This window comes from Echiichthys vipera (genome assembly GCF_963691815.1).
Source record: "Echiichthys vipera genome assembly, chromosome: 6".
Taxonomy (NCBI): Eukaryota; Metazoa; Chordata; class Actinopteri; order Perciformes; family Trachinidae; genus Echiichthys; species Echiichthys vipera.
Genome location: NC_139831.1, coordinates 23,797,691 through 23,812,170, shown reverse-complemented (window position 1 = coordinate 23,812,170; position 14,480 = coordinate 23,797,691). Strand labels below are relative to the sequence as shown.

General features: G+C 42.0%; 1 protein-coding gene across 1 annotated transcript in view; it reads right to left on the bottom strand.

The window, feature by feature from the left end:
- The window catches only part of gpc3 (glypican 3), a gene marked incomplete at both ends in the record, with an annotated part of 115,336 nt that overhangs the window by 49,201 nt on the left and 51,655 nt on the right, over window positions 1-14,480 (bottom strand). The window lies entirely within an intron of this gene.

Sequence of the window (14,480 nt, the reverse complement as noted above, 5' to 3'; positions counted from 1 at the left end):
GGCATGAGGAAAAGCCTATCGAGTAGCAGGAGGGAGGGGTGCGTGGCTGATGCGAGGAGGGAAAATAATCAGTGGCGTTTCAAGGCACAAAGTGAAGTCTTATCAACAAGGTGGCACAAGAAGCGAGAGCTCTATCATCGACCCGGTAGCAAAATGAGTGAGGACCAAACAACAGAGGGGATTTAAAGCTCCATTACTGAACTTAGCAGGGGAGCTGAGAGGCAGTGAAATGAAGCTTTGGACAGGAGAACAGCTGAAATCCCATTTATACCACAGCTAGTGTACCACATCACTTTGTTGAGAGTGATAGCCATAACTGCACTGAGAGGGCTGGGGCGCCGGGGGAAGCATTGGTTTGGGGGACGTAAGAGGAAGTTATTGCTTTTTGTGCTATAAAAGCAGGCCATTTCATCTTTGTTAGTTCATTTTTCTTGCTTGAATAGTTTAATTTCTTTTTCTCCATGCTTCTGTGAGGTCAAATGGAGCTCGTCAAGCCTACACAGAGGTCCTTGGACGGCACCGTGGAATGATGTGACACCTCCGTCTCTTTTGTGCGGAACGTATAATGTGTTTTTCTATGTGCACATTCAGGCACAGGAGGAGGTCCATATGAGAATATGACAATATCTGAGCGGAGGAAATGAACATCACTTCCTCGCTCTAACTGCTGCTGCTGAAGGTGCATCTCTTTGTAACTTTTGAACGAAGAATTAACGCAGTCGTATCAGATGCAAATTAATTCTGGGTGGTGTTGTGAACCTGAGGTGAATGCTGTCCTTTATTTTCTTTGAAAGCCTTCAGAAGACTCAGAGATCACGAGTTGTGATTTGTAAGTGTGTTTCCAGAAACGGTGGCGGCCACGGAAGTTTGTTTTTAAGTGGATTGTAGTTTTAGTGGGGTTTTTTGTTTACTTTTCTTTGAGTTCTTCTTCATAATTTGATAATATATCTGAGATATATGATATGATTTTAATGATAATATCAAAGGCCTCGTCTTTTTCGTCTGTCATGCATTGGCATTTCCTGCATTATGTAACCGGCTTGTTAGCTTGCTAAATTGTGAGTTGAAAAATGCTTTTATTTTGAAGCTTCATGACCCAATTCATTAGCTTACAGAAAATAAGAATAAGAAGTGGATTTCACGGCCTACATTACTAGGTAGCGACAGCTTACATCGGTTAAGTCGGTACAGTTGCTGTTTGGGGTAAATACTCACAGGCGGCAATAGAGAAATGGTTTCTGAACATGCCTGAAAGTAACTTCTCTTTTTTGAGTTACTAATGTACTGTCACCAATCGATTCTGGTTCCAGTGTACTGTATGGTGTTCATCGTTCATAGTTACTGTATACATACAGAACAATTCTATCATGTTGCTTTGCCTACCATAAACCTTTTCACTGTGATACTGTGTGTTGCTATTAAATGACTGGCTCAAGTGAGTTCAATTCAATTCACTATCGTCCCACAGTTCTGTGGCCACGGTGGCTGATGTCCAGCACAAGTTGCATTGTCTTGCTGTAAGCGAGCCATTTATCCCCAAACTTCCTCAGTGGAAGACAGTGCCAGGCTGTGGTTGCAAATTTAAGTGTGTGTGTGTGTGTGTGTGTGTGTGTGTGTGTGTGTGTGTGTGTGTGTGTGTGTGTGTGTGTGTGTGTGTGTGTGTGTGTGTGTGTGTGTGTGTGTGTGAAACAGGGTGGAAAACAGCATGCATGCTCAGCAAAACAGTTCCTTAGGTTATGAAAAAGAAATGGAGGATGTTTGGGTGAGTGTGGGAGGATGCTGGGGAGCAGCACACATCTGTTTGGATCTTTGTGCTACGGCTGTCCTACTGCGACTGAGAAGCACTTCCCTCTGTGATCAGTGAGCAGACAGATGTGCAGATCGCAAATAGAAACAAGAAGACAGACTGGGAGGAGGTAAGACACGCCCACAGAAATACAAAGTCTTCTATTTCTGGTCATTTCTATTTGGTTACCGATCGAAAATCAGAGTCGGTGAAAAAAATGCACAACATCCACCTCAAAGCTGCTTGCTTTTCCTTCTCTGAAAGCCTCTTACATCAAACCCTGTGATTCAGCTGCTACCTGTAGTATCTCTTACACCACAAAGAGGAGAGCCACTTTGTAATGGTAAAGAGAAAGACTAGAGGGCTCTTCATAAATGCAATTCAATGGCTCTAAGTAGCCCGGGTCATGGCACGAACCATTGCGAGCCCATTTCCTGCACATCGCTGCTTGCTCTCTTTCAGCAGTGAAAGCCTGTGAAGGATCAGGTATCCGCTAATGGAGGGGAGAGGGGCTGTATGTCAGGGGCCAGTGACATTCTGGATACTACTGTAGGGGGTCAGGAGCACACATTACCAGGCAGAGAGGGAGCCCGCAGATACATACTGGGTCACGCTTAAAATTAGCAGTAGCATTTATTTTGTCAGTGTCACAGATGGAGACAGAAGGCTGCCTCCTGGAAATCTGTTTCTCCTGGGACTGAAGGCTTGTTACACACTCATCAGCAGCGCAAGGAGGAGGGAAATGTCTCTCCTCTTTTACTTCTGTCCACTTATTTCACCAGCCAGACAATGTTATATATACTGTATATACAAAAATATGGATATCCAATGTCATTGATACCCCAAATGTGCAGTGTTACATTCTGAATGTTTTATCATAATATCTACTTTCTCTGCATATCATGTCATTAATCAAAGCCCCCAATTAAAGTACGATCAAGTCCAGGTAGTCCAAAGTGTAAAATAAGTCTCATAAATCTGTGTCACTCTGGGGTCACTTAATTCTGACACCTAAAAGCTTTAAGAGGCTCCAGCTCTGGCATTAAACAGGCTTTTTTCTATGAATGGCCCGTCAAATGAGCATATTTGATGTTCATGGGGCCATCAGTCCGGGTGTTACATAAGTCAACTCTGCAGCTCATAACACGCCAGACTGACTGACTGACTGACTGGCCGCCAACTGTGGTTGACGCGCTGCAGAGGCAGACGTACGCCCTCATCAATCAGCGGCCCATACACCTATTATCCCCAGGAGAGGAAAACATCAATAAATTACCCAGCCAATGAGACTAATCCATTTGTTTGATGGAGTGTCACCTCTAGCCGCCACAGAGATGGATGGAGAAGCCGCTGCCACCTGGTCCCGGTGACAAAACAGTACCTGTCCAGGACGCAGAGAGAGGGCTGGAGGGCCTTTCACACAGACACGACCAGCACGCTGCCTGTTAGGTGGGAAGTGTGTATCTCCAAAGTGCCAGTTTTGATGTAATGGAGGAGAACAGCTTATTTGTTTGTGAAATGTAGACTTATTGAAGGGGTTTTAAAAAGCCAACGTGGTTTAAATGGCTTAATATGTTTCAGAAGACAAATACAAATCAATCATTAGATGAGCTGCTCAGCAGTAATCATAAGCACAGTCAATTTTGAGATCACAATTATTTAACATGATTACTTTTTGGTTTTAGAAACATCATGAATTGATTGAACTTATATATATATATAGCTATATAGGGTATATATGGTATATAAACATATACATTTATATATACAAAATCAAAATAAATTAGATTAAATATGACACAACCTACAAAACCTTAAACATACATTCATCATTTTTCAACTGACAGACAAATTTAAAAAAAGATAATAAATACAGTGATATATATATATATATATATATATATATACATTTAAAAAAAAAAGATTAATCTTGTCTTGATGCGCTTATTCCCATAATAAAAAATAGCAAGTGAAAAGGGAATTGGATTAATCATCCAACATTAGTTTTGAGGTTTGACATGAGTGTGTTGAGCATACAGTCAGGTGCACTGCCTAACACACACACAAACCTCCCAGCATACTTTGCATGTAGTTGTGATTTTATGAGCCTGTTTACAACAAAGGCAGCATCTGTTCATTGACTGTAAACAATATGTTGTTTTTCCAGACACATTGAGTCAGAGCAACCTGCCCCAGGTAACCTGAGAGCAGCTCCACCTGACGAGCTGCTCTTGTTGGGACCAGCGTGTGTCTGAATCTGGGTGCCCTGAGCTTAGAATGGCGGCGGCGAGGCAGGGCAGGGCAGGGAGGGGTGGGCCGATTCCAGGAACAAAGCAGACAGGATGCTGGTAAAGCACAGATAGCATCACCAGCAGACCATGAGGGCCAATGGACAGCGGGTCAGAAATGAGACATGTATTAGGTTACTCCATCTGTTAGAGAGCAGCCCGCCTCACACACAAACACACACATGCACACACATGCACATAATGCAATCACACAGTGCACAGCAGTAGCCAGGTGGTGACAGTGTGGGCGAACATTTGGCAAAGCATAGTGGGAGAGCAAGGTGTGAGTCAGGTGTAAGGAAAGCTACACACACACACACACCCACACACACACACACACACACACACACACACACACACACACACACACACACACACACACACACACACACACACACACACATATACAGTTTTCTTCTCATTCATTTATCTGCCTTCCAATAAGCTTGTGGAAAATGTTTCTCCACAGCTGGACACACAAAAACAACGGAAATTCATCCACTGGTCTTATTACCTGTAGCCTGCTGCCAGTAAACTACTGAAGCGAAGAGGGGGGTTCTAAATATCACACAGTGAGTCAGACACATTTTCAAAAGATCAGTTTTGTTTATTTTGAAGACGATAATCTATCCGTATACGCCACGCCCACTGGTATCGATTTTTTGCTATTTTGAATTATGTCCACATCTATTCTTTCGCTCCTCCTACAGATTTTGAGCAATCATCACCAACTTTGGTACAGAACATCTCTGGACCCTGCCAGAAAAAAGTTGATTTTTTTAACGTGTTTGCTGCTGCCTCCATCACCCCAACCTCCTCCTTATAGGGTTTCCTTTTTTGGAATTGTTAAATTAAGTAAATGTTCACAAACTGTGTGTGTTGATTACAAGCAGAATCATCATTGCTGCTCTGATTCTTTGACAGATCCCTGCCAAACCTACCTGTGTAACAATTTACTATAACTGCTTAAATTGCTTTAAGATAAGATAATAGAAAGATATGTATTAGTCCCACAGAGGGGAAATGTACAGTGTTAGAGAAGCACAAGGGATCGGATAGTGCAATAGTACAAACATCAGTAAAAATGCAAGATATAACAAACACATAAACGGTAAAAATGCAGTAAACAGTAAAAAAACAACAACGAAATAGCCAACTGTAAAAGAGCAGTGAACAATAAAAAAGCATTAATTAGTGATAAGCAAAATATAATAAGTAAACAGACTGAAAAGTTGAATACACAGTATTTCACAGAAGATACATACAAAAGTGTAGTTTACTGAACTGTGATAGTTCTATATCTGCCCTCTTTTACCTACAGCAGTCGATAATAATAATAATAATAATAATAATAATAATAATAATAATAATAATAATAATAGACCCACACCAAGATATAGGTTGGCCGATATTTTTAGCCTGTATTGGCCTATCACACACATCGGTATAGCGTATATGTTTTTTTGATATGCAGGGATATGAAAAAGATTTTTACAGATATAATGCAGAAAACAATACTTTGGGTTATTTAGAAATGGTGTTTCATAGCTATTTGGTTAATTTTAATTTATTATTTATTTAAGTCGTCAGCAACTGACTGATGCTGAACATGGTGTTTATTTAGCTTTTTTTTCTATTTTGCATTTATCCTCTGTTTTGTCAGTGTCATGCCCGATTTCAGTAATAGACCAGTTTTAAACTCATATAATTCAATGCATTATACACAGTTACTCCATTTACATAGGCTCACAAACCGTGTCTTGCTTTAAACCCTGAATGTAATACATTGTATTGTATAATATTTCAAATTTGTGCAAAATCTGCACACAATCTACATAGAAAAGGTCTTTTTTTCCCAGCTAAAAAAAACAATGAATGTCTCCCCTCTAAAATCAGTACTCCCATATCGGTTATGCCCTAAATAACACACATTTGAGTGGTGAACATTGGAAAAAATTGGATGGTTTATGTGTCACTTTCATTATGAACTGATTGGGTTTTAGAGAAGACTCTTTATTATCTACATAATTATATCCATATCCATCTCTAGTAAAAAAATACCATCTTTGTGAAAAAAGTCCAGGAACAATAAGCCTCATCCAAAATGACTGCGGTCTTCTTATATCTTAATAAAAGACAGGAAGCACTGGACACACACAGACCAATACTGCCGCCCCCTCCTGATACACAATATGCCAGGCTGCTTACTCTGCCTCCATATTTCTGTCTTCCACCATTGACTCCATTGATCTCTGGCGCTGCGGTCCTTGCCGATGTCAAAGTTGAGTCGTGCTCTAACTCAGACGGCGGCATACAGCAGGGTAGAGGACACAGTGAGGTGTGAAGGACGAAAGGGCAAAAGTGAACTGGAAAAACACAGCAGAGAGCTGGAGGGGAGGAGGAGGAGGAGGAGGAGGAGGAGGAGGAGGGGTTTTAGTGAACAGTGCCAGAACGTGTGGAGAGAAACATTCAGCGAGGCAGTCTTTGAAGCTGCATTCAAAGGCAGCTGGAGTCAAGCAGTGCCAGAGCTGCGAGACACATCGCGCACCTCTCGCCAAAACTCAGCCACGGGTGGGAGAGACCTGACACCCCAATCAAACGCTGGCCTCGCAAACAAAATACACATACAGTAGAAACATCTTTCGGACTCAGGAGGAATCTCTACCACTCAGAAGTGAAAGGCTATTCCAATAATGGATTCATTTCAAGCACACGGGCCGAGGCAGAGAGACAGGAAAAATAAACACAAACACACACACACACACACACACACACAGAAAGCTCTTGTTGCTCTCGAGGGTTGTGATTTGAGGACGAGGGTAAAAAGCTGGCAGAGTGGAGACATGTCGAGGGGGAGATGAGAGGTCACGACAAAACACAGCTTGAGCACTCCACTCAAAAATCAAGCATCCGCGCTCTATTAATCCAATATGCATCTCTGCGGTTTAGGATGAATACACTCCCACTCATTCTCCCTCAGTCAATCTCTCATTCTCGCAGCTCATCACGCCCATGCATCGGCTTAATTCTGCACAGCTCGCTTTTAAAACAGAGGCTAATATTATAGAAAAAATATTTGCATTGTCATTTCACAAAGTGCTTAAATAGTTAGGAAAGATGAGATTCTTTCCTTTTTGAAGTCTGGTTTTTAAGATTTAAAAGAGCAACGGACTGAACTGAAATGAACTTTTAAAGAAAGGCAGCGAGGGGATAGGGTTTTTTTTTTTGAAGTTCTTGAAACAGATGGGTGCACAGTGTGAGATAGAGAGAGAAACGGGGAGTGTAAGAGATGGAGAGAAAGAGATGGAGTGAAACAGTAAGGGTGCAGCAAGGATGGCTGGATAGCTGCTGGCTTAATTGTGAACGTGGAGTTAAAACTATCATGTCAGAGTTGTGTCCCTCGTGTGCGACCTGCAGTTGGAAACACCGTTGCTCCACCATGTTGTTGTAGCCGATGTGACCTCCGGATATTAGAGGTTAATATTAAAACACATGTAACGTTACACTCATTAAATCTTCCTCTACTCCCTTGATGCTTGTGAGTGCGTATGTGCATAGCTGAGAAGTGATCCTACCTTCCTTAATTAACACAAGCTGAATTGAATAAAAAAAAAACTTTAAATAATTCACTGCAAGTTATATCAGATCTTTTCCTCTATAATGATACACAGTATGTGAGACGTACTGCTACATACTTGTACTGCAAGATCACTCGAAGATGACTTATTCTTGTCATGAGATCAAATGGGGTGTGAGCGTGAGTGTGTGTGTGTGTTTATGTGAGAGTGTGTTTGTAATTGACTGCCTGAACCCCTGAGGGATGAAGGACGTCACTGACAGTTTCATTACAGACTGCAGAGTGCAGCGTAAGGGCTACAGTGTTTACTGTATCTCTAAGTCCACGTGTCACTGTGCGTTCAAATGCACGCAAAACACTGAATCAGCGTGTGTGTGTGTGTGTGTGTGTGTGTGTGTGTGTGTGTGTGTGCGGACCAGAGTTTAGTGACTTAGTGATATGGTTTCCACATTAACAAACCATTTCATGTTCAGCAGGGATATTTCTATGTTGGTTTTAACTTGTGAAAGGAAGGATGTCCTCAGGGAAAAATAACATGCCAAAAGACTTTGATGTGAAACATGAAAATGTGGAGCTTTTTTACCGGTAGCAGTTAAAAAGAAGTGGCGGAGGAAGAACAGCTCCAGCTGAGATTTTTGTGGCCGGCAGTAACAAGCCTAATCAGACAAATCTGCAGAACTCATGTTTCATTTGCCCTGGTAGGTATACTTTTGGCCTTTCTCACATTCAGACAGATTTCTTGCCATCAGGTGCCAATCAGAACAGTTTATCTCACATGAGGCGGGTTTAAGACGATGACTGACAGCACCACCGTTGAGTGCGGTCTGTCCAGTGCAGTTTACCAGGCTCTCCAAACAGAAGCACAAAGCAGAAGATCTAATGAAGTATGTGTGTTTTGTGAGAAAGCCTGAAGTGTTGAGAAGAATGTAATAATATCAGAGGGTACTGACATTCCAGCCTTATATTTTCCAAAAAGCCTTAAATCAGCAGCATGGGAGCATTTTGGATATCCTTTAAAATGAGCAGGGAGTTGTTGTAGAAGATGGAATCAAGTTTGCGAAGCGTGCGTTCTAAAAGTGACTACAAAAGGTGCAACACTTTGAATATGTTCCAGCATCTTTGAGATAATCATCCACCCTTTTATGCTCAAGTCAAGATAAAAAAATAACTTCCCTAGCAAATGTAATGTAACTAAATCGTACTAAAAGAGTTTAAACTCATCCTGGAGTAGTTCACAACGTGTTATTGTTTACTTTCTCAATCCTGTGGTGATATGTAGTAGTGATCTGGATGTAACTCCAGTTCTATGAGCTGAACCCTCTATTTTCAATATAAAGTAGGGTGACATGTTATATTTGCTTGTGCATCTTTTTCCTTCCATATTGTCACATAATACATAACCTGATTAATAATAGAAAACCATGAAACTGTGATATTTCCTCTGATCAAAATCATGATAGCAAAATCTAAAATTGTAACATCCATAATTGTAGGTTAAGTGTCATTCCTCTGATTGGTTGTTAGACTATCCAATTACATCCAGATGCATTTTAGTCTGCACCAGGAGCGGAGTGGCCATTGGGACAACCGGGAGATTTCCCGGTCACCCGGTGGCCAATAAGCTCAAGTGAACCGGCTGGCAGACTGCCCTGTGGACCCGTGTCATGTTCATGACCGGCCCATTGAGTTCAAACTCTTCAGAATCAAGCACGTTCCTGTGAAAATCTCAGAAATCTCTATAAACCGTAGACACGGAGAGTCCAACCACTTTATCTAACACTTGTTGTGTCTCTACATCTCACTCATGGTTGCTACAGTGTCACACTCACTCTCATTAATCCAGCCTACTGATTTTTGTTTAGCCTGCTATCTTCATCTAATTATTTTGATTCAGACGTTACATAACTTTCATGACCACAAATATAAAATGGCCAATGATTGAATTTGTCTTTTTGTTCATAAATTAATGTAGAATGGTCGGAGCAAAGCCTCATGGGAAATGGGATCTGCGTATCGCTCCAATGATCGCTCCGCGTTTATCCACTGAACGAATGGGGATGAATGAGCGTCCGTCAGACAGAGAGAAAGAGGCCAAGGTTGGAGTAGAGGATTTTCTTACAGAAAAGGCCAGAATGAAGAAGAAGCAGATGCTGCAGGAGAGTGCATCAAAATGGTCAAAAATCATGGATTTATTCCGAAACAACCAGGCGTCAACTAGTGACGCAGGTGAGTGGACAGGAAAACAGTTAGCTCAAGCTTTGACATTGGTGAGAATCAGCAAAACATTTAGGCTGAGTTCTTCATAGTTCCTCCTAAGAGGGGGTGTCGTCATATAACGGTCTGCACCGCAAGTTTTACACACACACACACACACACACACACACACACACACACACACACACACACACACACAGAGCGTGGTAGAGGGGATGGGTTGGGCCCATTGTGGGCCGGTGCAGTGAGAATTGTCCCAGTGGATTTTTGTGTCCCACTCCGCCCCTGGTCTGCACTGTTGATAATGTCCCTTGGAAAATGAGAAGTTTAAGACTAATATGCATTTGCAAATTAGTCTGTGGATTCCAGGCTACAAAGTTACTTTAACAGGCCAGAAAAAAGGGGAAGAAAATGCTGCAGCTTAGCAACAGGCTACAAACAGCAGCTCACAGGTGTAACTGTCATTGAGGAGGGAGGTAAGTGGACTTCGGTCAGGAGGGCGCGGAGGTCAGGCGCCCGGGGAGGGAAAAGATCAGCGGGAAATAACTGAAACAGTCGGAGGCTACTAAAAAGGGGGAGAGGAATCAATTCGTGCTAAATTTATCAACACATCAATTGAGAAACACTCAGTAACACTGGGAAATTTATCAGAGCAAAGACACTGAGCAGAGAGCTTGGGAGTTTGTGAAGGGAAAGGAGGCAGCTGTCTCAGACACAAAAGAAGTGTTAAGGAACAAGTCGGAAAGAGCGAGTGCAAACCAGGAAGACAGCTCACCAAGCCAGACTTCAGAAGATGACAGAGAATGCATCAGCGTTGCCTACTGCTGTGTTAAGTGTAAACTAGAAGAATCCCTGATCGCACTGACGACCACAAAGGATGCCAGGAAGAAACAAAGAATGAGCTACGACAGCGTTTTGCAAGGCTCATTTAGAATTCATAAAATCATTCGTCACTTACTCCTCTTCATGGAGATTCGCAATCTAGATAGAGTTAACAATATTCATCATCTTTTGAACACAGTCTCTGCCAGATTACTGTAAACCTCTCATGTTGTAGCTGGCACCACATCCGACTGCTCCTGCCTTCTTTCATAATCATATACAGTCTTGTGATCGTTGTACTTTCTCTTTTCATCTGCTGTAATCTTGTATCCGTTAACGCTTTGTGTCAAAACTTTTTCTACATTTAGAAACAGCGATGCAACACTGACGTTTAGCGTGAAATGTAAAAACACAAAAGAAGCTGCTCCGACAAACTGTTCTGAAAGAAAGAGACACAGAGAACATAGCAGGGTAGGAGCTTAATTCAGATATGCTATCATGTGAAAAGCCAAGTGACTGTGATATAAAATATTTCACACAGCTTTAGTGAATGGGGTTTCTCAGGGGTACTGGTGTTCTCACAGCATCAGTGCGGTTTGCTAAAACAGGCGCCAGTGTTCAAAAGATCACCTCATGCTGCTTTAATGGAGTTATGCAAAGGGCACGCCACCTCAAACACTCAAGGCTCCATTTCCACTACAATTCCCAACAGTCTTTGGATTGACATCGGTGCTGTGGGAAGCAGGTGAGGGATCACGCTCTTCAAACAATGAAAAAAGAAGAAACAAGACAGGAACGTTGTTTACCGTACAGTAATATTGTTTATGATATACAGTAGAGTCCAAAGAGTCATAAGAACATGAACAATCTTGATGATACTGGGGTCATAACTGTGACCAGTGGGATTAATTAGTAAGAGTAATCCGATGCTAAAATCACAAACACCGAAGCGGATGCTCTTTGTCGTTTTAGCACCTAAAAACTGGCTTTAGTTACTCATGCCGTGTTGTTGGAGTATTAATTTTTCCACGGCTGTTTTATTACACCGCAGTAAAATACTACTATGGCAGCGTCCCCAATAAAGAGTTTAACACCGCCCCTGGACTCTCCTCCTACAAACACACCAGATGTCCTGAGATTTTGGGATTATGTCAGTTTATGAAACAAAAGAGAGAAACAATTAATCTAAACCAAAGGGGTAAAAGAAGACTTCTGATCTCAGACAAAGAGAAATCCCTCCCCGCACTGAATCCCTTTTAATGTGGAAGTAAATCTTTTTTTAAAGCACAGCGGTTGACAAATTATAATGAAGCAGTAAATTAACATTGATGAAGGAAGTAAAAGCAAAAACACACAAGCATGATTGGCACCAAATTCAATCAGAAAACCCACAGAGCCGAGATCCCAGTGCTGCGTTCTGTGCAGTACCACTGTGCAGAACAAACATCCTTTCGAGGAACAAACGTCAAAATCTGGTTAAAGCCTTTTAACAGGACATTCAAATGTGTTTTACTGCTGTAATTTACTGCAACATTGCATCTCCTGAAAACTGCAATTATAATGCGTGGCATAATCTCCCTTTTAAATTCAGCAGGGTGATGAAAGAATTTGTATGGAAAGAAAAAATAACAAGTCAGGGCAGCAGAGAGGATGAGGATTAGAAAACAAGAGTAAACCTCCGACAACAACAGCAGCAATAAATTAATAATATAATAAGTGGAACTTAAGTCTGAAACATATGGTATTAAATTCATGGCGCTCACTTCGTCACAGGAAGATACAATGAGAATAAAGGTAAATGAAGTATAAAAACTGGAGAAAATATTGTAATATGAAAAATGTGTTTTCTTTAAAGTAATAGTCATTTTGGGAATAAAGTGTATATATTTATTACACGGGTGTGCTATTAGCTACACTTGCAAAGCATGCTAGTTGTCATGCTACATGTCTGTTCTGTGAGACGTTTGAGTGGCGGTCGTCACAAACGCTTCTAAACTCACTCTCTGTGTGGACTAAGCATACTAATCTAACGTTTATTAGTTTGGGCCCTCTCAGTTCATTATCAATTTCCAAGGGCCATTGTCTTATCATAACTGTAGTACAGTATATTACCTGTTATATTATCTGCCAGAACAAATGAAACATGAGTTGGGCAGATTCCTCTGGTTTCCAGGCGTGCAGGGGTATACTTTAAGGGCGCACTCACACTGTCCTTCTGTCCCGGGCCAAAACCGTTTTTTCAGCAAAAGCCTAGTACCTTTAAGCAGTGTGAGTGCACCGTTCCGCGCATAACTGCGGACAGTGGGCCGTCCACGGCCCGCTTGAAAGAGGTGGGCTTTAGCAGAGCCGTTTGCACATGTACGAGCACGAGCACGAACACGAGCCCTACGGCGGTAGCAGTATGTGCGCCTGTTCGGACATAGAAAATAGAAGGACGGACCATGCGCGGACATTTAACAACAACAACAATGGCGGTGAAAGGTTCACGTTGGTGTGATGTGGAGGTGGAGCGTTTACTGCAGATTTGGTCGGATGAAAATATTCAAAAACAGTCGACAAGACGCACAAAAACTCTGAGGTCTACGGAAAGATTTGTAAACAAAGCCACACACACGCGATCAATGCGTGTGATGTGTTACGGCGTGATGGCGTATGGACACCAAGAAGCATTGGCCGGCCCTGGCAGTGTGAGTACAAACGGGGCTGGGGCGCGAGGGGAGAGGGAGGGGGGACAAGTACCTAAAGCCCGGGTCGCGGTGCGGAAGGACAGTGTGAGTGCGCCCTAAGAGGTGTTTAGAGGTGATGTCAGGCATGTTTTGAACTTCCAGTGTTTGTGCTAAGTTAGGCTAATCGCTCTCTCCATGCTTAACACACAGACATGAGAGGCGTACCAATCTTCCTATCTACCTCTAAGAAAGTGAGTAGGTGTAGTTCACAAAATATTGAACAGCGGTAAGTAGGTGAAAGTAACATGATCTCACAGGAACTTTACATGAAGGCAGAACGTTGAGTTTCGCTTTAACACGGGACTCTAACAGCGCTCTACTGGGTGAAAGTCATATGTTTGTGTGACCCGTCCATCCACCCTGACCTCCTCCGTTATCAGTTATTCTTTTTCTTACTGGTTCCTGATCAATTTTCTGTGTGGGAACACAGACAAACATTATCTCTGAATCTGAACACAGTGTAGATGAAATGAGAGAATATTTATGCAGCATTCATTTAGGTTTTCTTAGTCAAAGAAACAAATCTGCTAAGCCTGCCTGCTTGGAGCTAATGTTATTTTTTTTTATTTCCCCTTTATAGACCCACTAAGATTCCGAATCTCTTTTGCAAGGGGATCCTGGCCAAGAGAGCAGCACAGTAGGTCCAAATAAAGTACACACTTTGAAAACAACAACAAAACAAACATTAAAACAGTTATAACAGTTTGGAAAATCACATCATTACATTATACTCACCAGCTGCATTGTCCTTGTCCTAGTCCTTGATCCTAGCTTTAAAATCTTCCATACTTGGGATGTGATCCAATTTAAGATGACTGTAATTTATACCAGGACAAGGGTGCGAATACTTTAAAGGCACTTTCACCAAAGACAGTCCACGTACGAGGAATATTACAATATCAATCTATGGAGCCTGAGACTGCAGCTTTTCTTGTTGACTTCAGGAGTCAAGAGAAAACATAAATAGGAGGCAAGTCACAGAGGATGGCCCTATAAAGAAAACAATTCCAGTCTTCCCATCTATGGTTGTGCAGAGAAGGCCAACCAACACTCTCAAAAAGGAGTAC